Raw genomic sequence first — 25,516 nt, forward strand, 5'->3', positions numbered from 1 at the left:
TAAAGGGGTCAGATTTATGGAAGATGGTTTGATTTACACTGTACAAACACATAGAGGTGGGAGATTCCTAATTCCACAGTGAAGCCTATAAAAATGTAAGACCATGATACCATTGTATCTAGTCTTCCAATGCATATGCTTTTTATATACTTAATTGATATTTATCTGGGGCATGTTAGAAGTATGATCTCCACTTCCTTCTCTTCTTTCTTTGTCTGAATGAAATGCATCTCCTATTCCTATTTTTCCTTACTTTATAGTTTAGGATTACATAAAAAAATAATCTAGTCTCTGACACTTACTAGCTGTGTGACCTTGGGCAAGTCACTTAATCCTAACTACCTCTCATCATGGGCATCTCCAGTGGTCCTGATTCATATCTGGTTACCAGACCCAAATGATTCTGGAGGAGAAAGGGAGGCTGATGACTTAGCACAGCCCCTCCTCACTCAAATCCAATTCATATGCTTGTCATGGTATTACCTCCCTGATCTCATGGTCTTCTTAGAGAATGAAGGACAAACATTAGTTCAGGATTAGTATACAAAAGATTTGGAAAACTACTGCTTTCCAGATAACCTTCTGTTGACAGAAACTGATTTTTAACATGTGATTTCTTAATGGTTGTCTTTTTGTATAATTTTTATCATCTTTGATATCTGTATCAAAAATGACAAAATATTTTATTAAAGGTACTATTATAGTTCTCATATGGACCCTTTGAAAAGTATTTTTACCAAAAGAATTCAATAAAAAGCAGGGATGTAAGGTTAAGAAATAAGTTATCTTTCCTTATTGCAGAGACAAAATTTACCTCTGTTACCAAAGAAACATGAAGTTGTTATATGCTTAGAATGAACTTCTTGTTCTCATAGGAAATTAGGTTTCTTTAGTAAAAGAGGTCAAGTTTATTTGTGCACAAAGAGGAAACAATGATTTCAGAGGAAAGAAAGGTACTTTATCTAGCCTTTTTGGATTAATTTTCATTCAGTTCTCATGGAACCAGTCTCATAGATGGGATAATAGAAGGTCCTTTGTCATGCTATGAAGAGGGTATAGCTGAAGGGTTTTAATTAATGCGCTAAAATAATGAATCCCCATTTCTAAAATAAAGGTTTTGGACAATATGAGCTATACAGTTTCTTTCAGGTTAGAGAAAAATGAATCTCTCTCAACTGACCTCTGGCTGAAGAGTCAAAATGAACAGCCCCTGGGATAATCAGAAAGAAGAGTTGGAAATAGAATCAATGATTAATTAGTGACTTGGATTGGGTTAGACTGCTGATCTTCCTGCCACACAAGAAGAAATTTATCACCTGATATATCTATTTGTTTGTTTTTCTTTTTTTTTCTGTTCTACTGATGAAGAAAATGAGTTTAGTGGAATGAGCATTCAATTTGGACTCAGATGTCCTGAGGTCAAATCCTGTATCTGTCAATCACTATGTTTGCAACCTTGAATAAATAACTTATTAAATCTGATCCTCAGTTTTTTCACCTGAAAATGCAGTAGTAGTGAAGTACAATATCAATGTTTGTGAAATTCCTTTATAGAAAGAGGTCCCTTACATCCTTCTGGGCCCTGAGAAATTCCTTAGAAATACAAATTTGGCCAGGTGCCTTTAGGTCTGAAAATAATTTATAAGACATAAGTGCTTAACCCTGGGGGTCCAGGATATACCATAAAATTGTTTGAAGAATCACAAAGCACCCTCATCAGCCTAATTATCTTGATGTATCCATTAAATTCCAGGACTGTCTCCCCCTTCCCCAGGTGTGGCTGGAACAATAAGATAGCAAATTCCTTGGACCTGTGGGAAGCTCATGGATACGTGACCCCCCCCCCCCATCTCAGAAAATATGTTCAAAGACCTTTGCTGTCTATAAGGAGCCCATATTTACATATGATAAGATGATCTTTGCTACTGTATCCTGCCTGCTGCCAGTATTTCCCCCCCAAATGCTATAAAAACCCTATCCCCTGAACACTCAGGTACTGTCTGATTTGGGTATTCCATCATCCCCACTCCACAATTATCAGACTCTGGTCTCCATCTCGTTCTTTGGGCTCAACAGTAGGACTATCTGAACTGTATTTTTTTATCTTTAATCTATGATTATTTAATTGATGTATACATATATACCTAGGTTGGTATATTCTTGTTATTCATGCAAATAGATCAAATAAAGAAGAAAAGGATGCATATGTTCAAAACATTGGAAAAGGCCTTCCTATTTATTTTTTGCGGCAAAGAATTGGAAAAAAGGGCGCTCTTTTAATTATGGAATGGATGGTGGCATATGAATGTAACATAATACTATTATACTATGAGAAATGATAAGGGCATGCTAGTTTTAGAGAAAATCAAGATTTATATAAATTAATGCAAGATTAAGAAAACAGAGCCAGAATAAAAACCATATACACACACACACACAAATATATATATATATATATATATATATATATATATACACACACACACAAATATATATATATTTGTGTGTGTATGTATATTACATATACATATATATTTGGATTTGAATATATAAAATATAATATAAAGTATATAATATAAAAATATATGTAGGTGTATATGGATAGGACAAATATTTGAAGTTGTTTTGCTTGACTATGAATATAGTTAAGAGCTAAAATTATTTTATTTGCTTCTCCTCACTTGAGGGGGGCAGAGATAAAAGGGATTTTTGTTGTTAAAAAGTAAAAGATTTTAAAATATACATTATATAAATTTGAATAAATTTTAAATATATATTTATAAAATAATTAATTATTGACTCTTTTTGTTTTCATAGAACTGTTGTTTCCAGATATATTGCCACTCATTCACCCAATGAGCCTTCCCTGGTAATATAGAAAAATATTTAGAGAAAAAGCACTTGTGGAGATCATGACTGATAAGCTTATATAAATTTCTGCACACATATTCCACTGATTCTTTAAGGAGAAGAGGAAGATTCATTTCCTCATCTCTTCTCTGGGACCATGAATGGTTATTGCTATTGTAAAGCCTTTGACCCTGTTATTTTTTGTTGTGCTTTATTTTTTCAGTCGTTACATAGATATTCTTTCCCTAGTTATGTTTACTTTTTTCCATCACTACATACATTTTCCCATTTAAAAAACCTGTTTCTCATATTTATAATTTCTTATGGTACAATATAAACTAGAGTTTATTTAGTAATTTCCAAATTCATGTATTTTTGCTGTCACAGAAATGTCATTATTAATATTTTCTTATATTTCAGCTCTTTCCATTGTCATTTACCTACTTGGTTTTTTTACCCAACAATGGAATATCTAGGCTTAGGAACAATTAATTCTTTTTTTTCTCTTATAATCCCAACTAATTTTTCAAGATGTTTGAGAAAATACATGCCTTTGTTTAGACACCGCTCGTGTAGCATGCCTTCTAATATCTAAGCAGTGCTGGTGGCCTCAATTGTCCTGTGGTCTGTGACTGCTTGGATGCAAGAACAATATTGAGAATCCAAGTAATGGATTTAAGATAAACTTATTTTTCATTCTCTCTACTTTGCTTCTTCACTGACTAGGACTTTTATTATATTTTAAATGAACTTCAGACTGGGACCAACTGAGGTGAAACTCTTTTCTGAGTCTTGGAATCTCAGAAGACACTAACAGAATAGACATATAAACATCCGCCTCTCTCTCTCTCTCTCTCTCTCTCTCTCTCTCTCTCTCTCTCTCTCTCTCACACACACACACACACACACACACACACACACACACACAAATATATATACATATATGTATATATATATATATATCCAATGATATATACACATATACTTATGTATCTCACATTTGATTATTTATTTGACCATGATTCTCTCATTTATAAGCATCCAAAAGATAATATTTTATAAAAGATAAAGAATATTTAAAACACTTACAAAGAGATTTCATATGCCAACACATATAGATATGCAAAAAATCTTGCATAACTCAAATTACAAAATGGTCCTTAAAGAAATATAGCAAAAATTAATTGCTTGGAAAAAAGGTCAGTACTCACAACTAGATCACAACTTTAATATTACAGGAATCAAAACTTCTCTAAGACTGAGCACAAAACTCAATAGAATAACAATAAAATTCATTTGGAGGGAAAAATAGAGAGAAAAGAAAGAGGAAATGTTGAAAGAGTTCATGGATATGCAAAGGGATAATAATGAGAGGAACTTTTAGATCTAAACCTATAATATAAAGCAAAAATCATCTAAATCATTTGATATTGGTCAAAAACAGAAATTAATGGAACAGACTAGAAAAGAAAGATCCAAATACAATGAAACTCAAATAACCCAGTGTTAAAAATGAACTTGAAACATAATTAATAAATAACTTTCTACTTGATGACAATGATGATAACGGTTAAAACAATGATAATAACCATAAACTTCTAAGAAAACTATAAAACACAAAATTAGAAATATACCAAAATCTTACACCATATTCCTTAGTACATTTTACAGGTATAAGCAAACTTAAGAAAGGTAATATGATTTTAAAAACATTAAAAGAAAATAAGAGCATGTACCTTTTCAGGTATGATAAGTAGTTACATTCTTACCCCACAGAGGGATAGCAGAAATTACTAAAGATGAAACAAATAAATTTGGTTGCATAAAACTAAAAATTAATTCATCTAAGGTAAGAAGAGAAATTGCTCACTTTTCACTGATAGATGTTAGCAACTCGAGCTTTATGAGCAACAAACATATATTGGAATCTAAGATATAAACAGACATATGTATGTGTCTGTATATGTATGTGTCTATGTATATGACACCGTATACATGTATGTTTATAAATTTCTATCCAAAAGTCATTCTCTAGTCATTGAGAGATGAAAGTAGTTATCTAGAATTATCTAAAGAAGCGTGGTGAACTAATGACAGTTATACTGAGGAATGGTGACAATTACCATTTACAAGACAATTGGAAATCAAAACAACTCTAATGTTTTATGTTGTAGCCAACAACTCGCCAGGTGCCACACAATGAGAAGTCAGCATTGGTGGTATTGTGAGAGGCACCTCGAGGCACTACTTAAAGAGCTGTGAGTCGGTATAATTATTTTGGAAAACAATTTACAATTCTGCAACTAAAGTGTCAAAACATTCATTTCCTTTGCCCAGTACAATATTAGACATCTCCTACAAGGGGGTAAGTGATACCAACAACAGCAACAACTAAATGACTAAACAACAAAGTCCCTACCAAGTATTTTTAGGAGCTCTTTTTGTGGCATAAGAAAATGTATAAAAAGTGGAAGTTCATTTATGGAGGAAAGGCTAAATAAATTGTTGTATGTGAATATCACTTTAGAAGTGGTGACAAGCAGTTTTCTATTCTACTGTATTATGAAAATACTTGGTTTTTTCTTGTTAATAATACAATAAAGTTTAAAAATGACAACCCTATAATTTTTCCCAAATGACATTTTTTCCAGTTACATGTTATGAAAGTTTTTCAACATTCATCAGAACAGACATATACATATATGTGTGTATGATTTACTGACAAGGTGAAACTTTGATCTTTTTAACTTTCATTCTTATAGCATGGGGAGAAAAAGTGTCTTCCTGCTTCTACATGAAAGTTAGTAGATTCCCTGTATTTATTCTGCCACTCTTAATAAAACAATTTCTAGTTCCATAGGGCAAGAAATCAAGTCATTTCCCATTCTGATTGTTCTTGGAATTGTTTCTAGCTAATCCATATCCATCCTAAATTTGAGAACTGAATACAATATTCTAAGTGTGATCTGAATAAGAATCCCTGAGTTCAAATCCAGTCTCAGAAACTTCCTAGTTGTATAACTCATGAAAAGTCACTTAAACCCTTGTTTATCTCAGTTTCCTCTTCTGCAAAATGTGGCTAGAAATAGTATCTAAATCCAGAGGTGCTATGAGGATTAAATGAGTTAATAGTTATAAAATACTTAATACATTTTCTGGAGCCCAGTAAGAACTATAAAAATAGTAGTCTTCCTCTTCTTTCTCCTCCTCTGATTCTTATATTTTTTCATTATTAATATGTTCATGGGGATATATATGTACATATGTAAATGTACATTTTTAATGATTTTTAACTCATCTGAATCATATGCTTAATCTCGAATACCAACTTCTCAACTGTAAATGAACTTTAACTGATTCATTATACAACCTAAGTCCTCAGTCACTCTAATGATAACTACCCTCAACTTTAGTTCATAGGATTGTGGAGAGAAAACTCCTCATATCAATCTTATTTTAACATCTTATCCCAGAATATGAGGTTATGTGGTACAGTATGTATAAAATGACTTCAGAAATAGAATTTCATGCATCAAAGAGCAATGATATATACTAGGTTGTAATCCTAGAGAAATTATCTAACTTCTTAGTGATTTAGTTCATTCTCTAAGATAATAAATTGCATAGATGATGCCAATTAATCATGTCTCTTGATTTTATAATACCTTCACTAAAACATATAGATTTTATTCCTATATTACAAACTGACTTGGCATAAGTAAATAGTCTTTATAAGCTTTATGAATCTGTAATTGTTTAACAAAGAAATTTTCATCTAGTCATCAACTTGATAATAAGCCTTCCAAAATTTGACTTAGTTGATTTTTGCAGGAGAGGAATAAAGCCATTTCACTTCACCTTTTGGTGAAGAACTCAGATCTAAGCGAGACAGGTCAAGGTCTGCTTTCAATTGTGGAGACTTCTAAGATCTAGAACGACCTTCATACTATGAATAGTAAAATATTGAAGCAGGACTTTAATGGAATAATTTAACAATATAAAATAACACCAAGCATTGGATCTTTTATTATTCAAATTTAGTAACCTCTATTCTCAGACTTCTAATACAAAGTTCTACATTTAGTAGATAATTAATGTTTCCATGAAATATTAACACAAATTTTGATGGAATTCCACAAATATTTATTAATTAATAGGGGAAAGAAAATTTAGAAAAATCAAATGACATATTCATCTTACTTTCAAGAATATGTCTGGGTATATATCTTTATACATATATATGAATACATGTATATGAATGTGTATATTCAAATATTTTTATATATAAAGACACGCATTTTTGGAGATATGCGTTTGTATTGTAGAATTATTTGTTTAGTGGTGTCAAGTGATTACATATCTTAAGTTTGCTTATCTTACCTGAAATTTCTATCTAAAGTTCAAAATGCATTGAATTATTTTATTTTATCCAACAATAGGATATGTCTATTCTTACTAAAGCACAACTTTGATATGACATATACTTGCTATATTTTCTGACAACTAGAATTCAAATCACAAATATCTTCTTGTAAAAAGTCTGTTGCTGTAGTAGCGCATTATGACCTTTCAATTACCAGATGTTTTTCAGTGTTTAGTTGGGATTTTAGAAACAATGAATCTTTCCGGTAAGCATTCACAATATGATAAACCTTTACTGTAATGTTTGAAAGCAAAGATGCAGGAAAAGAAGAGGAAAATCTCAGCATGGTGGAGAAGAATTAGAGTATTTTGACCTAGAAAGAACTTAAATGAACCACCCAGTTTCAGAGTTTGTCTTACAATTACAGCAAGAAAAATAAAACATGAGTAATGGGAACACTCAAAAAAGTTTGAAATTCTTTTATAGAAATGTTGGATCAAGACCTTTTTTCAAAGGCATTTTTTCTTTTGAATTTTTCTTTATAATCAGTGAAAACTATTTTTTTTGAAGTTGGGTAAAATGTTGATTGAAATTAATTTCAATAAAAGAAATTCATTTAAAATAGAAATATATTAAGATTATACAATATATAAGGCTATCTGATTAAGAAATATAGGTCATTTGACATAATTTAGTATTTAATGAAAAGCTAGATAAATATATGGAAAATAATATTTGTTTTAGCTTCACCAATTTTAGTTCAGCCATTTATTAGATATAAATATCAATCTAAAGTGACCATTCTCGTGATAGCAAATATTTAGGCACACATTCACATTAGGACAGTTTATATAATGTGAAGAATGCTGTTCTTGCTATCAAAGGAACTTAAACTTAAATGCCTACTTCTTTAGCCAATGACTGTAAAGATAACTATGGAATGTAGTTTTGTCATCTGTAAATGGAAATAATTAGACTCCTAGTGTGCTTTGATAAAGTATTTTATGACATAATTTGGTGGATTTTGGACTGATCCTGTAATGTCATTAATGTGGATATTCATTCCAAAGCTTCAGATGGTAACCGGTCCCCACCTTTGAATAAGTTACAGCTCTTGTCCAATTTCTCCAATAATTATTCATAGTTCCCTACCAGTTATTCTCAAGCCTTGCCTCAAATCTCTCAACACTAATCAGATAATAGTAAAACATGTTGCCTGACCATTTTCCACCTCTCTATATTAATTGATTAGCCAGCAATTTTTAAATAGCCAACTTATGCCAAACACAAGAAATACAAATACAAAACAATCTGTCTCTGCCTTCAATGTCCTTACATTCTAAAACCTTTGTTTTAGATTTTTATGCACTTTTCTTTCATCTATCTACCACTATCTGTCCCTCTATCTCTTTATCTGCCTGTATCTGTCTGTCTGTCTATCTTCAGTGATAACTTTATGTCTCATTCATCTTTGAATCTGTGTTGCACCATGGTCACACTGCACTGACAATGCCTTTCCATTCCCCATTGAAGCCCCTTTAATTGTGATTTTCCTGAGAGGGTGATGGTTCATGATGAATAAACACAAAATCAATTGAATAAAAATTATATCAAAATGAAGTCTTTAGGGAGAGAATACAGGAGAGGGGAAAGTATTAGGCATACTGTGACATTTCCAAACATAATCAATGCGTACTATTCCAATCATTCACTAATGAATTTATTTCAGGCTCTGTCTGTCCAAGATCTATGTGCTGATGGCCAAACTCTTCCTATAGCTTCTTTCTATAAATGATATTTTGTTGACTTAATGATGTATCATAAGGACTGGGATATTGATGCATTGCTGGTTTAGTTGTGAATGGATCCAACCCTTCTGGAGAGCAATATGGAACGATGCCCAAAGAACAATAAAACTGTTCATACCCTGTGACCCAGAAATTCCAATTCTAGGTCTGTATCCAGAAGAAATTGCATGTTCCAAAATATTCAGAGCAGCAATTTTTATAGGCAAAAACATTGGATATGGAGGGGATGTCCATCAGATGGGGAATGGCTAAACAAGTTATGGCATATGAATCCTATGGAATATTATTGTTCCATAAGAAACCATAAATGGTCAGACACTAGAGAAGCATGGAATGAATTACAGGGTCTGATGTTGAGTGGAGGGAGTAGAACCAAGAGAACAATGTACACATCAGCAACAACATTATGGGATGAACAGCCTTGATGGATGCAGCTCCTCTCAGCCGTCCAGAGAGCTAGGGCAACTGTATTTGACTGGTTATGGACTATATTATCCCCAAACAGTGGAAGAAAAACAAAATAAAACAAAACACACAGAAAAAAAAAACCCTTCCGAATCTGATGAACACTTTATAAAAAATTACCTCTAATGTATCTTTTCCCCTTAATCCTAATTCCTCATGCCAAAAATTACTCATTTGTAAACATGTTTAACAAAATATGTATGTAAAATGCTAACCTGACTATTCTCTGCTGAGGGGAGAGGGTTGGGAGGGGAGGGTGGAGGGAAAGTTTGTATCTTAGAACTGTGGATATGCATATGGATGAAAATAATAATTAAATATATTTTAAAAATACTGTAGGATAACAGAACTTTCAAATGAGATACATAAGCATTCAAAAGAATTTGAGAGGAGAAAGACTCATCATTAACTATGACATTCAGTTGAACAGAATACCCGTAGATTGGGTCTTTTAGCATATATACTGAGAAGTTATATAAACATCAGTGAAGAAGAGAGAGAAGAATGAAAGGAGAAATGGAGTGAGGGGAGAGAGGGAAAGAGAGAGAAATGAGAAGTAAGATGGAGAGGAGGAGATAAAGAAGGAGAGAAAGGAGAAGGAGAAAAACAAGAGAAGGAGTAGAAAAATTAAGGCTAATAAGAAAGGAAGAAAAGTTGGAAAGAAAGAAAGAAAGAAAAAACAAGCCCTATAGAACATGGTCTAGAGTTGAGAGTAATCCAATTATGAAAGTTTTTGATTAAACTGGATGAGAGATAATGAGAGTCTGAAATAAAATGGTGATTCTATGAATAGAGAGAAAAGATTTGGTGCAAAAAATGTTATTTTTTATAGACTTGACAACTGGTTAGATATGGGGGGTAAAAGGGAATGCAGATCAGTATGATCATTCTCTTTACAAAGAAAGGCAATTCTCCACAGGGATCCCCCAATTTTGATATCCACTGTTTCAAATTTCACATTCTGAACATAAATTAATTTTTGATTACATTATCTTTATTATACTTTATGAATTATATGTATGAAATAGAGAGTAATGAGATTTGTTCATTAAATGCAGGTTTTTAAAACTGGTCCACTGTGTAAAAGCTCAGACCCATTTATCAATATGTTATTGTTATCCATAAATTACCAAGAAAGTAAGATATTTCTTCAAAATTATGCAAAAATAATTTATCTTTAATCTAAAATTTAAATGAGTTAAAAATTGAAGCACCCTTTTAACAATGCAATCCATTCTTTGATATCATCCATAGAAATAATGAAAATAATAAGAATTTTGTTGAAACATTTATTTCAGCTCTGTAGGTTGCAGAAATAGGTCTTCTAAAACACAGTAGGTTATCAAGTTTTGCATTTAGAGCCAAAATTTCTTGATCATATCCCAGTAAATTCATAGAGAGTTTCCTCTCAAAGGTTTAATCTGTCTCACTATTTGACTCAGATCAAGGGATTGGACTGAGTGATGTTTATATACTGAGATGTAGCATGTAAATAATTCCATTCCAGAATCAATTTATTTAAATGTATAGAAGGAAATGACATTTTATTAAAGTTATTCATATTTATTATGTTATAATTAAAATAGATTTCCTTTAACAATAAATCTTTGTAAGATTTTGAGAAATTGTTCATTTGGCTTCTTGTGCAGGGATCTTCACAATCTATAAAGATAAACATTGAAAGGAAGGGACTTTGAGTCAAAAGTAAGTCACACAATTAAAACAGAACAAAGGTATTTCCTAGAAGCAAATGCATTTATTAGGATTAGGCAAATATGATGAAAGCAGTAGGAATTTTGTCACCACGATAAGCGGTGAGAGGGAGCAACTTCTATGGGAGTTCAAAGAGAGATTACACAAGGAGGACAAAAAGATTTATTCTACCATAGAGTCAGTGAAGAAAATCCTCTCCAGATCAAAATTTCAGCCCTTAAAGATATATTTTTTTTAAATTCATGGTAACAACTATGATACAAAGAATAAAAATTAGATGGTTATAAATACTAAAATTGTAATCACAGTCACCTGAGTCCATGCACAGTCAGGGTTAAAGATACTTTCAAAATTAAAGGATTTCTAGAGGAAAATATGGTATTATGGGTTTTAAGATGAATTTTTAAAAGTAGAAAAAAATAAGTTGAGGCAGGCATCTGAAGTACCAAAATATATTTCTTTTGATTTTATTTCAAATGATGTCTTTTCTCATAAATTTTCTTATCATGTAATTAAATATATGTCACAATATTTTATAGTACATAGGGAGAAAGCTTTAAAATTAAGACTTGGATTCAAATTCAGCTTTAGACACATATCAGTTTTGTGATAGGAAATCATTCAATATCCCAGATATCTGATAATTAAAATCATTAGTTTTTTTAAGTCAATTTGTTAGTGAGTTCCATACAATAAGAGTTCCTTAAACCAATGAAACCATAGTTCTAATCCCTTTCCTAACATCAATACTTATCATCAGTATGAATTCATATTAATTCATATTCTTATTTATTAAATATTTAAAATCATGTGTAAATTTATTAAACTTTTTAAGAAAATTTGGCAATGAATATGGTTTTCAATTAATTGTCATTTTAAAAATTCCAACTGCATTTCTTTTCAATATCCAAAAGGTTTTCAATTTCATAAATTTTTAAGTGTTTACATCATTTAAAATCTTTTGTTTTCAATTAAAGCTTAACATATGTCATTGAGGATCAAGTGCATTTAAGAACAAACATACAGGAAGATTGGTTCAGGCAAGGGATAGCACTGGGTCTCATCATAATGATCTTAAGATATAAAAATGATAGTCAAAAAAGCACAAATGATCCTGTGAAAGTTTAGCCTCGGGTTTGGTTTAAACAAGTTATATGAAGCTTTCTTCATTCCCCTTAATTGATGGGTTGGGGGGGTCTGAATCTTTTACAATTTCTACCTCAGATGAGGTTCATAAGATAGGCAAGTCAGACCATGCATCTTACAAGAATGACATGAGTTTACAGTGACATACAGTTTCTCAACTATGATGTAACAGGAAGGGCAAATGTGAACAACAGTCCTAGAGATTCTCAAAGTTACATTATAAGACTTGGGCTTTTGGGAGATGACTTTGGCAGCAGTGTGGCTGAAGGTTTGTCGAGAGGATAATAATGTTTGCTCTTCATTTTCAAAGAAGACAGCATCAAGGAGGTGATGCCATGACAAGCACATGAATTAGATGTGAGAGAGGGGGAGGGACTATGCTAAGTCACCAGCCTCACTTTCTCCTCCAGAGCCATCTGGATCCAGTGGCCAGCTATAACTCAGGATAACTGGAGATGACCTTGATATGAGGGCAATCAGGGTTAAGTGACTTGCCCAAGGTCATACAGCTGGTAAGTGGTAAGGACCTGAGTGAAGAGAGATAGAGATGGAAAGGAGGTCTCCTTAGGAGACTGTAGTTCAAGAATACAGGCAGGAAATGATTGAGGATTGAATTCGGGCACTCTCCTGTTTTACTGGAGAGGAGTCTTTTCCAAGAGATATCATGGTAGAAAGGCTTGGCAATTGATAGCCTTCTAAATGTCCTAGAAATCTGGTGGCCAGTGGATAATAAGCTGCTCCTGAAGTCAGGAAGACCAGAATTCAAAACCATTTTCTATACCTTACTAACTGTGTGATTATGGAAAACTCACTTAAGTTTTCTCCACCTGAGTGTCCTCAAGTATAGAATGGGGATCATCATGAGAAGCAAATGACAGATAAAGACATTGCAAAGAAAGCAGGGACCTAACTGCAGTATGTGTTTATTAAGTCCTTATTCTCTTCCTTCTGCTATAGACTGATTTACAAAAATGAATAATACCGTTATTTCTTAACAAGAAGTAGATGATAATTAAAATGCTTCAAAATGTTTCAAAGTGGGACAGGTAAGGGAATTATGGAGCATTATACGCAGAATGTTGAATGCTTTTCTCACACAAATACAGCTAATTCAATATCCTTGAATATACACCATAAAACAAAATAGGATAATTAAATTGCCCCTTATTGATAATAATTTTAACAGCATATGCTTAATTCTTTATGTCAAATTCCATTACAGGGAAACTTCAATGAAAAATAGGCAGTAATAGATTAGAAGCAGCAGTGGCTGCAAGCCTTAAAGTACTTAGGAAATTGTATAAGCTCAGAGTTGAAACATTATTATATTAGAATCCCATAGTTAGGATAAGCAAAGATTAATTTCCTCTAGAAGCAGGGAAAGTAAAATATTCAAAATTCAGTTTTGCAGTTGTTATTCCTCCATTTTGGAAGAGGACCAAAGATCTCACAGGTAACGTCTAGACTAGCTCTTGACATGGATTAAAGTGAGGCAAAGTTGAACAATGTCATTTATTTGTTTCACTCTCTCTTCCAGAGTCATCAAAATCCAATAGCAGGACAATGTAGATGCAGGGCCTGAATTTGATGTCTGACCAAGCTCTTTGTGTTCCACAGAGACAGCCTCCCCTACATTTCTTGGTTGCAAGACACTTTACAAATTTTATCCTCACAAAACCCTGGCAATTAAGTGCTTATTCTTAGCTTCATTTAAAAAAAAAAAAGAGAAAACTGAGGTAAACAACAATTAAGTGACTTGCCCAGGGTCACACAGTTAGAAAGCTGAGGCCAAACTCACTTTCTGATTCCAACTCAGTAATCTATTCACTGGACCACCTAGATGCCTCTGTAAAAAATATGACATTCATGAGGCAAGAGGGCTTTTCCTTTTTGTGTGTTTTTTTTTTCATTTTACCTTTTGGGGTTATAGTTAGCTTAGGAGCTTGCATTCTGGCAGGATCATCTTTATCGTGTGTGTGTGTGTGTGTGTGTGTGTGTGTGTGTGTGTGTGTGTGTGTATGTGTGTGTGGGGGGGAGTAGGGGAAGGGAAAGAAGTAAAAATTTTTGGAAGACCCTTTTCTATGTAAACAATTTTAATGAAACATTTATTACAAAATTCATGAATCCAAATGAGTTAATCATTGAAGATACAGAAAAATTAGCTTATGAGTGACTGAATTACTTTTCAAGCTGAAATAACCAAGTTTAGATTAATATTGTAGTCTATTTGACCACTTGTGTTTCAATTTCATGAAATGGGTACAACAACCACAACACTAATAGTCAAATAATTCAGGAAAATTATCCTTACTGTGATGACTCACCTCACTGCTATATGACAAATATATTCACAGTTTCATTTTCATTTTTAAGAAAGATTTTATTTATTTTGAGTTTTATAATTTTTCCCCTATTCTTGCTTCCCTCCCCCCTCCCCCCACAGAAGGTAGTCTGTTGATCTTTAAATTGTTTCCATGGTTTGCATGAAACCAAGTTGAATGTGATGAAAGAGAAATCAAATCCTTAAGGAAGAAAAATAAAGGATAAGAAATATCAAAATAATGAGATAATGTTTTTCACCCCTAAATTGAAGGTAATAGTCTTTTGTCTTTGTTCAAATTTCATGTTTCTTTCTCTGGATACAGACAGTATTCTCCATCACAGATAGCCCAAAATTGTTCCTGATTGTTGCAGTGATGGAATGAGCAAGTCCATCAAGTTAGACCATCACCCCCATGCTGCTGTTAGGGTGTACAGTGTTCTTCTGGTTCTGCTCATTTCACTCAGCATCAGTTCATGCAAATCCTTCCATACTTCCCTGAATTCCCATCCTTCCTGGTTTCTAATCAAACAATATTGCTCCATAGTTTTCTAAACCATTGCCCAATTGAAGGACATTCACTCAATTTTCAGTTCTTTACCACCACAAACAGGGCAGCTATGAATATTTTTGTCCAAGTGATGTTTTTACCCTTTGTCATAATCTCTTCAGGATATAAACCTAGTAGTGGTATTGCTGGATCAAAGGGTACACACACTTTTCTTCCACTTTGGGCATAATTTCAAATTGCTCTCCAGAAAGGTTGGATGAGTTCACAGCTCCACCAATAATGTATTAGTGTCCCAGATTTCCAACATCCCTTCCAACATTGATGATTGTCCTTTCTGGTCATATTGGCCAGTCTGAGAGGTGTGAGGTGGTACCTCAGATAAGCTTTAATTTGCATTTCTATAATAAGTAGTGATTTAGAGAAATTTTTCATATGGCTATGGATCACTTTTATTTCCTCATCTGTAAATTGTCTTTGCATATACTTTCACCATTTGTCAATTGGGGAATGGCTTGCTTATTTGAAAATTTGACTCAGTTCTCTGTATATTTTAGAAGTGAATCCTTTGTCAGAAATACTAATTGTAAAAAATTATTTCCCAATTTACTATTTTTTTTATCTTGGTTACAGTGCTTTTGTCTGTGCAAAACCTTTTAAATTTAATGTTAATTTTAATTAATTTAATTTTAATTTAATTTAAATTAAATTAATAAAAATTATCTAGTTTGTTTTTAATGTCATAAGCTGCTTCCCTTTCCATAGATCTGACAGATATAATATTCCTGGATCATTTAGTTTGCTTATAATTTTTTTTATGTCTAAATCATGTTTCCATTTTGAGCTTATAGGGTGTGAAGTATTGTTCTAATCCAAGTTTCTTCCATACTAACTTCGAATTTTCCCATCAGTTTTTATTGAAGAGAGAGTTTTTATCACAATAGCTGTACTTTTTGGGTTTATCAAACAGCAGATTACTGTAATCATTTCCTCTCATTTGACCTAGTCTATTCCACTGATCCACCAATCTATTTCTTAGCCAATACCAGATGGTTTTGATGACTGGATGCTTTATAATAAAATTTTTAGATCATGTAAAGCTAAACCACCTTCTCTTGTACTTTTTCTTTTCATTGACTCCCTGGAAATTCTTGACTTTTTATTTCTCCATATGAATTTACATACATTTTTTTTCTAACTCATTAATGTAATTTCTTGGAATTTTGATTGGTAGGACACTAAACAAGTGTAGTGTAGTTTTGGTAAAATTGTCATTTTTAATATATTAGTATGATCTATCCATGAGCAGTTGATGTTTGCCCATTATTTAAATATGATTTTACTCATGTGAGAAGTATTTTGTAATTGTTTTCCAAATGTTTTTGAGTTTGCCTTGGCAAATAGATTCCCAGATATTTTATATTGTCTGAGGTTACTTTGAATGGGATTTCTCTTTCTGCTGTATCTTGCTAGTCATATATAGAAATATTGAGGATTTATGAGGGTTTATTTTATATCCTGTGACTTTGCTAAAGTTGCTAATTATTTCTAGTAGTTTTTTTGATGATGTTTTGGAATTCTCTAGGTATACCATCATGTCATCTCCAAAGAGTGAGAGTATTGTCTCTTCCTTTCCAATTTTAATTCCTTCAATTTTTTTTTCTCCTATTGCTGAAGTAAACATTTCTAATATTATATTGAATAGTAGTAGTGATAATATGCATTTTTGTTTTACCCCTGATCTTACTGAGAATGCCTCTAGCCTCTCCCCATTGAGTATAATGCTTGTTGATGATTTCAGATAGATACTGCTTAGTACTCTAAGGAACAGTCCATTTATTTCTACACTCTCTAGTGGTTTTAGTAGGAATGGGTGCTGTATTTTGCCTACAGCTTTTCTAGCATCTATTGATATAATCTTACGATTTGTGATTGATTTGTTATTGATATAATTAATTATACTATTTTCCTAATATTGAACCAACCATGAATTCCTGGGATAAGGCCTACTTGATCATAATGTATTATCCTAATGATAACTTGTAAATGTTTTGTGAATATTTTATTTAAGATTTTTTGCATCTATATTCATCAATAAGATAGGTCTATAATTTTCTTTCTCTGTTTAAGGTCTTCCTGATTTATAAGATTTATAAGGTGTCATAGAAAGAGTTAGGCAGAGTTCCATCTTCACCTATTTTTTCCAAAGAGTTTATATAGAATTGGAAACAATTGTTCCTTAAATGCTTGAAAGAATTCACTTGTGAATCCATCTAGCCCTGGAGATATTTTTCTTAGGAAGTTCAATAATGGCTTGTTGAATTTCTTTTTTTGAGATAGGGTTATTTAGATAATTAATTTCTTCTTCATTTAAGCTGGACAACTTATATTTTTTGTAAATATTCATTCATTTCACTTAGATTATCAAATCCTCCTCATTGGTGGTGAGTTCACCTATTTCATTTATGATATTATCAATTAGGTTTTCTTCTTTCTTTTTTTAATCAAACTGAACAAAGATTTATCAATTTTATTGTTTTTTTTCATAAATCCAACTTGGTTTTGTTTATTAGTTCAATAGTTTTCTTTCAATTTCACTAATTTCTCCTTCAATTTTTAGAATTTCTAATTTGGTATTTAATTAGGTGTTTTTCATTTGTTCTTTCTCTAATTGTTTTAGTTGCATGTTTAGTTCATTGATTTCCTCTTTCTCTAATTTATTCATGTAGGCATTTAAAGATATAATATGTCCATTACAGCTGCCTTGAATGTATCCCATAGGTTTGGTATGTTGTTTCATTATTGGCATTATCTAAGATGAAATAATTCATTCTTTCTATAATTTGTTGTTTGATTCACTCATTCTTTAAAAATGAGGTTATTTAGTTTCCAATTATAGTTTTGGGTCTATATTTCCCTGACCCAATGTTGCATATAATTTTTATTGCATTATGATCTGAAAAAGATGTATTCACTACTTCTGCCTGTCTCCAATTGATCATTAGGTTTTTATGCCCTAGTAAAATTTTTGTGTAAGTTCCATGTACTACAGAAAAAAAATATATATTCCTTTCTATCCCAATTCAGTTTCCTCCATAAGTCTATCATATCTAGGTTTTCTAACAATCTATCTCCTTAGCTTCCTTCTTGTTTATTGTATGGTTAGATTTATCTAAATATGAGAGGGAGGTTAAGGTCTCGCACTAGTATAGTTTTGTTTTTCGTGTCTTCCTGTAGCTCTTATAATTTCTCCTCTAAGAATTTGTATGCTATACCATTGGGTACATACATATTTTAGTATTGAAATTACTATATTGTGTAGGGCACCTTTTAGGAGGCTATAAGTTTCCTTCGTTATCTCTTTTAACCCTATCTATTTTTTGCCTCTGCTTTGTCCAAGATGAGCATGGCGACCCCTGCTTTTTTTCACTTCAGCTGAAGCAAAATATATTTTGCTCCAACCTTTTAACTTTACTCTATATGTATCTCTCTGCTTCAAATGAGCTTCTTGTAAGCAGCATATTGTAGAATTATGGTTTTTAATCCACTCCGCTACTTGCTTACATTTTAAGGGAGGGCTCATCCCATTCACATTCAAAGTTATAATCACTAACTATTTATTGCCTTCCATGTTTTCTTCCCTCTGTTTGTATTCCCCCCCTTTCCCCCTCTGTTATCCATATTACCCAGGAAATGTTGGAAGTCTCCCATTTCATTAAATGTCCATCTTTTCCCCTGGAAGAGAAGGCTTAACTTTGCCAAGCTCCTTTGTTCTTTGGAATATCTCATTCTAGGTCCTGCAATCCCTTAATATTGATGCAGACAGGTCCTGTGTAATCCTTATTGTAGCTCCTTGGTATTTAAATTCTTTCTTTATGGTTGCTTGTAGGATTTTTCTCTTTTATCTGATAGTTCTGCAATTTGACCACATCATTCCTTGGTGTTTTCATTTTAGGATCTCTTTCTGGAGGGGATCAATGTATTCTTTCAATAACTATTTTTGTCCTCTGGTTCCATGATATCAGGGCAGTTTTCCTTCAGCAAATCCTGTAATATTAAGTCCATGCTTTTTTTCTCTTCTATGTTTTCAGGAAGGCCTATAATTCTCAGGTTGTCTCTTCTCAGTTGGTTCTAGAAGTCAATGGTTTAGCTGATGAGGTATTTTACATTTTCTTTTATTTTTTTTATCTTTTGGTTTTGTTTAACAGAATTTTGTTCTCATGAACTCATTTTCTTCCACAGACTCCGTTTTTTTTTTAGAGAAGAATTTTCTTCATTTGCCTTTTGCAACTCCTTTTTTCCAGTTCATCAATTCTACTTTTGAAGGAGTTTTCCATTTGCCCAAGTGTAATTTTGAGAGAATTACTTTCTTTTTGCCTTTGCACAATTGAGGATCTGAGAGAATTATTCTCATTTTGTACTTGTCCAATTGTACTTTCCAATGATTTGTTTTCTTGTTGCAAAATGTTAATTTTCTCTTGCGATGTATTAATTTTCTCTTTTCTTTTCCCAACTTTTCCAATTGATTTTTAAACTCTTTCATGATTTCTTCAAGGAAGTTTTTCTGGGCTGGAGATCAATTCATATTTTCCTAAGAACTGCTATATCTCTCTGGGTTAGAATCTATTTCTTCTAACTGTTTTTCCATAGGTCCCCCCTTTTTACTGGTTTTTCTTCATTTTTTAAGAACTTATGTTGGGGGAGGGTCTGGCTCACCAACGTTTGCTTTTGAAAATCCTAGAGGCTTTGTTCATTTGGCTTATTAATTCCAAGGGTGGGCCAGTAGGGGGTGTTGGTTGCTTTCTCTGGACTGATTGAAGCCCTCTCCCAATCCTGGAGGGAGTGAAGGGGGGGCAGCAGGTTTGTGTTAACCTTGAACAATGGGCTGGAAGCCAATCTCCCTTTCAGCTGAATGTGTTCTGTGGTCCACACCTGAGCCTGTTTTCCAGGAAGAATGCTTTGTTAAAAGTATGGAGCTCAGGTCTAGCAGGAGCTGGATGATTTTCAGGCATGCAGACCTTCCTTCCTTCCTCCCCCCTGGCCAAATACTCAGTGCTAAAGTTGGTTCTGGGACCTGCCTCTCACCAAAATCTGTGTGGCTAATCCCCCATCCCCACCCCAGACAGACCTTGTTAGTAGGTGTTCTCTTAGCTTCTTTTTCTAGGTTCTGTCGATCGAGTTTCTATTAAGAGGTTTCTTTCATGTTATTTTTGAGGGGACACAAGGAGCACTTAACACAGTGCCTGTCATGTCTCAGCCATCTTGGCAGGAAGTCTACAGTTTCATTTTCAAGAAAAAGTGTCAACACTATTCCATAGCTTATATTAAAAAAATGAAAAAGCTTTAAGAAATCCTATCACTCCCCATTTAAACCCATTGAGAGAAAATAAATTAATTTTTTTGCAAGAAAATATAACAAGAAAAACAAAACAGAACAAAACTTTATCATAGATTGGAACTCTGTATTTCAAATGGAAAAAAAAATTCTACCCAGATATTAGTTTTCCTAAAATAATTTTGAAGGTAATATTTCCAATTTTATATTAAAGATTAAAATTTTATTTTTAATACTATGTTTTTCATTGTAAGTACAAAGAAATCAGAAAATAGAATGTTGCCACTCTTTTTCAATTTCACAATGATGTTTATAAAATCACAGATAGAATAATTCAATCTTCAAATTAAAATAATATATTTTTAAATATAAAAATACACCAAAATCATAGCTGAAGAAAATGAAATCGAATGAAGCTGACCTTTTGATTGCTGATACAAAATTGCTATTTTCATGTAAAAATTATTTACAACATTTAGCACATCCAGAGAGCAAAAGTATAAACACAAACTATCTTCAGTTTTTTACCTAACATTGCATAGCAGATTACAATGGCGGTCATAATTCTTTTGCTTCTTGTGATAGAAATTTTTTAAATTTAAATTTGTTAAGGATTATAATATATAATATATAGTAGGAATACATATTATGTATAATATGAATATATAATATGAATTATAGGACTGTATGTAAAAGTAGTCAGAGAAAAATGAAGCTTCAGAAGCAGTAGACCCCAATCTTGGTTCCTAGGACATGTTCCTGTGCCCTGACTGGGCCTCTTACCCAAGGCAGACAAATATTGGATATCCCTGGACCTGGGTCTAGTCCAGTTCAGTACAGAAAGAGAATTTCTTTACTCCATCCCTTCAACCCCTACTTCCTTTTAATATTGAATACTACTCCTATTACCACTACTATTGCTGCTGCTGCTACAACTACTACTACTGCTACTACTACTACTACTACTACTACTACTACTACTACTAGCCACTATTAGTACCACTACTACTGCTGCTGCTGCTACTACTACTACCACTATTAGCGCCACTATTACTGTTGCTGTTGTTCATCCTCCTCCTCCTACTACCACTACCACTACCACTCTTAGTGCCACTCTTGCTGCTGTTGTTGATGTTGCTATTATTCTGCTACTGCTACTTTTACCACTACTATTATTATTCATTCAGTTGTGTTTGACCATATCATCCATGGAGTTTTCTTGGGAAAGGTCTTAGAATGGTTTGCCATTTCCTTTTTCAGTGGATTAAAGCAGTCAGAAGTTAAGTGACTTGCCCAGGATGGCAAAGCTAGTAATGGTCTAAAATTGTATTTGAACTCATTCTTTTGACTCCAGGGTAAATGCTCTAAACTCTGAATTGCCTTACTGCCTCCTCTTCTTAGATAACATTTACATAGCATCTCAATGAGCTTTTCACATATTATTCCATTTGATCCCTACAACTCTTGATAGTAGGAATCATTTTGTTCCTCATTTTACAATTGAGAACAGAGGTTAAGTGATATGTCCAGGATCATGGATGTGGTAAATGAGGTCAGATTTACTTTCTGACTCCCAAGTCTAGTACTCTATCCACTGTACCACACTGGTGACTCTAGAACATCAATGGATCTGAAGAACTAAAAATGAGTATCATAGGGGATGTTCTGTCTTTGTTCCATTCTCTACATTTCTTTCTCTTTCAAAAGTCCCAGGCATAACTCAACTCAAGATTGTAATAACCTAAATCAGTGTCACTGGTGCAAGGGTGTGCTTGAACCCTGAGATTAAAATCCTAGAAATCTAGAGAGTTCCCAAATTTTATTGTGTCTCTCTCTCTCTCTCTCTCTCTCTCTCTATATATATATATATATATATATATATATATATATATATATATATAGATAGATAGATAGATAGATATAGATATAGATATAGATATAGATATAGATATAGATATAGATATATAGATATATAGATATATAGATATATAGATATATAGATATATAGATATATATCACAGGAAGCCACAGCAAATGGATAATTTTATACACCCACAGTTAAAGAAAATGAAATAAAAAGATTGGACTGAATTTGGAACTTTGCCCAGAAATTTTAGGTATTCTAAGTTGGATTCCAGAAACACCTTTTAAAAAAAAAAATCAACAGCTTGTTAATATCAACAGACTGTCATATGACAGTCAAGCAAACATGGGAACAAAGTAAGAAATATAGTTGCAGAATATTGACCAAAAGGAATATGAAGACATAAATAGCAATTTTAAGAGGACTGAAGCATATTGACAATTATTTTTATATGAGTATACAATGGAATCAAAATATAAAATGAGTCCTATAGTTGTGACCACAACCATTTTGGAAATGTATTTCATTTTTCTATGCATATTTTTGCAAGGCTTTTATTTTAATCTATCTTTTCCCCTATAATTATGGATTTTATTACTTAGAAAGAAAACAAATATTTATTAATAAAGAAAATAAAAAGAAAAAATTAAAAAAGAAAATTATGCCTGAAAATGTAGTAGGGCAGTTTGGATCCTAAGACTAATTTATACAAAACCTTTTTCCTCCTTTGGCATAGCCATGATAAATGTAGATACCAAAGAATTAGAACTAGAGGAAGTTCTTTAATGTATTACATAGATTTTCTATGAGACCTTTATGTATAAGCATGGAAAAGAATTGCCAATTGATAAGACTAGTGACAAAAAAAAATTCCTAACAATCAGAGTTAGCTAAAAGTACAATGCATTTTCTCCAGTAGTTTTTAGTACCCACTCAGTAATATTCAAGTAAAGTCTACATGATATTTACAGAGAACTGTCATATTCATTTTTGTCTAGATGTGAGAGTTTTTAGAATATAATGACTATATCCAGATTGTCATATCACTAGGCATTCTAAGTTTTATTTTCATGGAGGTGATTTTATCTGTTCCTGCTCCTGGTTTTTCTCCATTAAGGTCCAACTCTTAGGGTTTCTAGCAATCTCCCAGGCAAGTTTTGATGTTCATATTTAGGACTTCAGATATGAAGTTATGTTTTAATTTGTATATTTTAAAGATGATTTAGGATGGCATGTCAGTCTCTATAATGGTCTTCTTTATCTAATGAGACTGCCACTAGTTAGAACTATCAGTGCTAAATGACAACCTCAAACTGAAATTAGGCAGGTAAAAAAAATGAACACATAAAAAAGGGAAATACAAATTAAAGGCATTGTCAAAAATGCTGCTGATTTCCCAAAGTTGCTAAGCAACTATTGTTAGGTAGATAGGCTAAAGAATTTTTCTTGATTTTAAAGAGTTTGATAAAATAATATGTAATTGGACTGAACGCTTCACAATTTAACGTTGGATACAAACTTATTTTCCCTTCCTCACTCATAAAAGAGACCAAATAATAATCACTTGCCATTTTTACCTATCCTCGAATTATCTAGGTAAGTATCACAAATGTCAATTGAAATCTTATGGAGTAGCAAGTAATTATCAGCAAAACTACTTAAGATCATTTTTATATCTAATCTGGGGCAATAAAGATGCAGTCCACTCAGCAAAACCTTGGCATAACCTTTATTCACTTCAGAAAATTCTATTAATTCTAATTGTTGCTGGCATAATGAAAGTGTGATTCAATATTCTATAAGTGCCCTTGGATGATTTCTTTATGGGAATGCACACATGGTGAACAAAGATGCCTGAGTTGTTCAACCTGTATATATTTGAACTCAGCATAATTCTCCAACTTTTATTCAAAATAAAATGTATTAAAACAATCTTTATGTAAAGTCCTCTGTTCCCTTAGAGAATGTTGCAAAGACAATTTAGCAATCTCTTCACTAAAAGAAAGAATGGAACTGGGTGAAGAAGATTGAGTTTGGAATTAGAAGAAATCTGGATTTGGTTCCTCTAAATTATTAGAACCTTCTTAAAATTACACAATATTTATATATAATTTCCTTGTGTTCTATTTTTTTTATGTCTCCAGTTCTGAGAAGCTGTTTGGCATATAATTAAACATTTAAGAAATGATGAATGGATTATTCCAATCTCTAACAATTATTACTTGTATCATTTTAGGTAAGTCACTTTACCACTTGAAGACTCAGCTTCCTCATCTGTAAAACAGGACTTATCATACTTGCAAAACTTATCATAATTATCTCAAACTTTGTGAGTATTAAAGTGTTATAAAAGTGATTTATTCCCTTTAAAATGCAATAATTAGATTTAGATGATGCCCGTGATCCTTCCAGCTCTAAATTAATGACTAAATCACAGCTCCATTTTCAAGAATTCATCAAGCTCCTTTCTGATTTCTTAGCTAGAATCTAGGGAAATCATCCCAGAAATACTAGCAACTTGACTCCCTGTGGTTTAAAATCTCTTTGGAAAGATATTCTATAGAGTTTCTAAGAAACAAAATTTGATTTAAATAAAGCTAAATACATATTGCTAATTTATCAAAATATTCTACATGATAATGTGTTATCATTTAAACTTTTTATGCCAAAAATGTACTGGGAAAATTTTCCGTACTATATTTTGATCTTCTCTGATTTTAAAGGGTTTATTATTTTTAACTCTGAGACAACAGATAGATATCTTATTAGAATATGAATCCATCTCCATGACTATGATGACAAAAGACAGGCAATTTTTTTCCTATATTATGTGTCCATCTCCATCTTCCATCCCTAACCAGACTTCATTTCCATAGGTCAATTGTATAATCTCAGAGTTCAAAAGGACCTAAGGGGCTGTGCAATTTAACAGCTACCAAGAAAATATTCCCATTATAACCTAATCCTCCCATATGTAGTCATTTAACCTTTGATAATGGTATGTGTGATGTCATGAAAATTGTCCTGGGTTTTGAGTCAAATGACTTGAGTTAAGGTCCTACCATTCAGAATATGTGCGTACCTCTAGGTTAAAATTAATTCATCTGTAAAATAAAATGGTTGAAATTGAGGTTCTCTATGCAC

At 32.5% G+C, this 25,516-nt stretch overlaps 1 long non-coding RNA gene across 1 annotated transcript in view; it reads right to left on the reverse strand.

Moving 5' to 3' along the window:
- Positions 1–25,516, reverse strand: part of LOC141511764 (uncharacterized) — a 477,953-nt gene that overhangs the window by 44,210 nt on the left and 408,227 nt on the right. The gene's annotated exons all lie outside the window — the stretch shown is intronic.

Source organism: Macrotis lagotis, chromosome 2, assembly GCF_037893015.1.
Source record: "Macrotis lagotis isolate mMagLag1 chromosome 2, bilby.v1.9.chrom.fasta, whole genome shotgun sequence".
Taxonomy (NCBI): domain Eukaryota; kingdom Metazoa; phylum Chordata; class Mammalia; order Peramelemorphia; family Peramelidae; genus Macrotis; species Macrotis lagotis.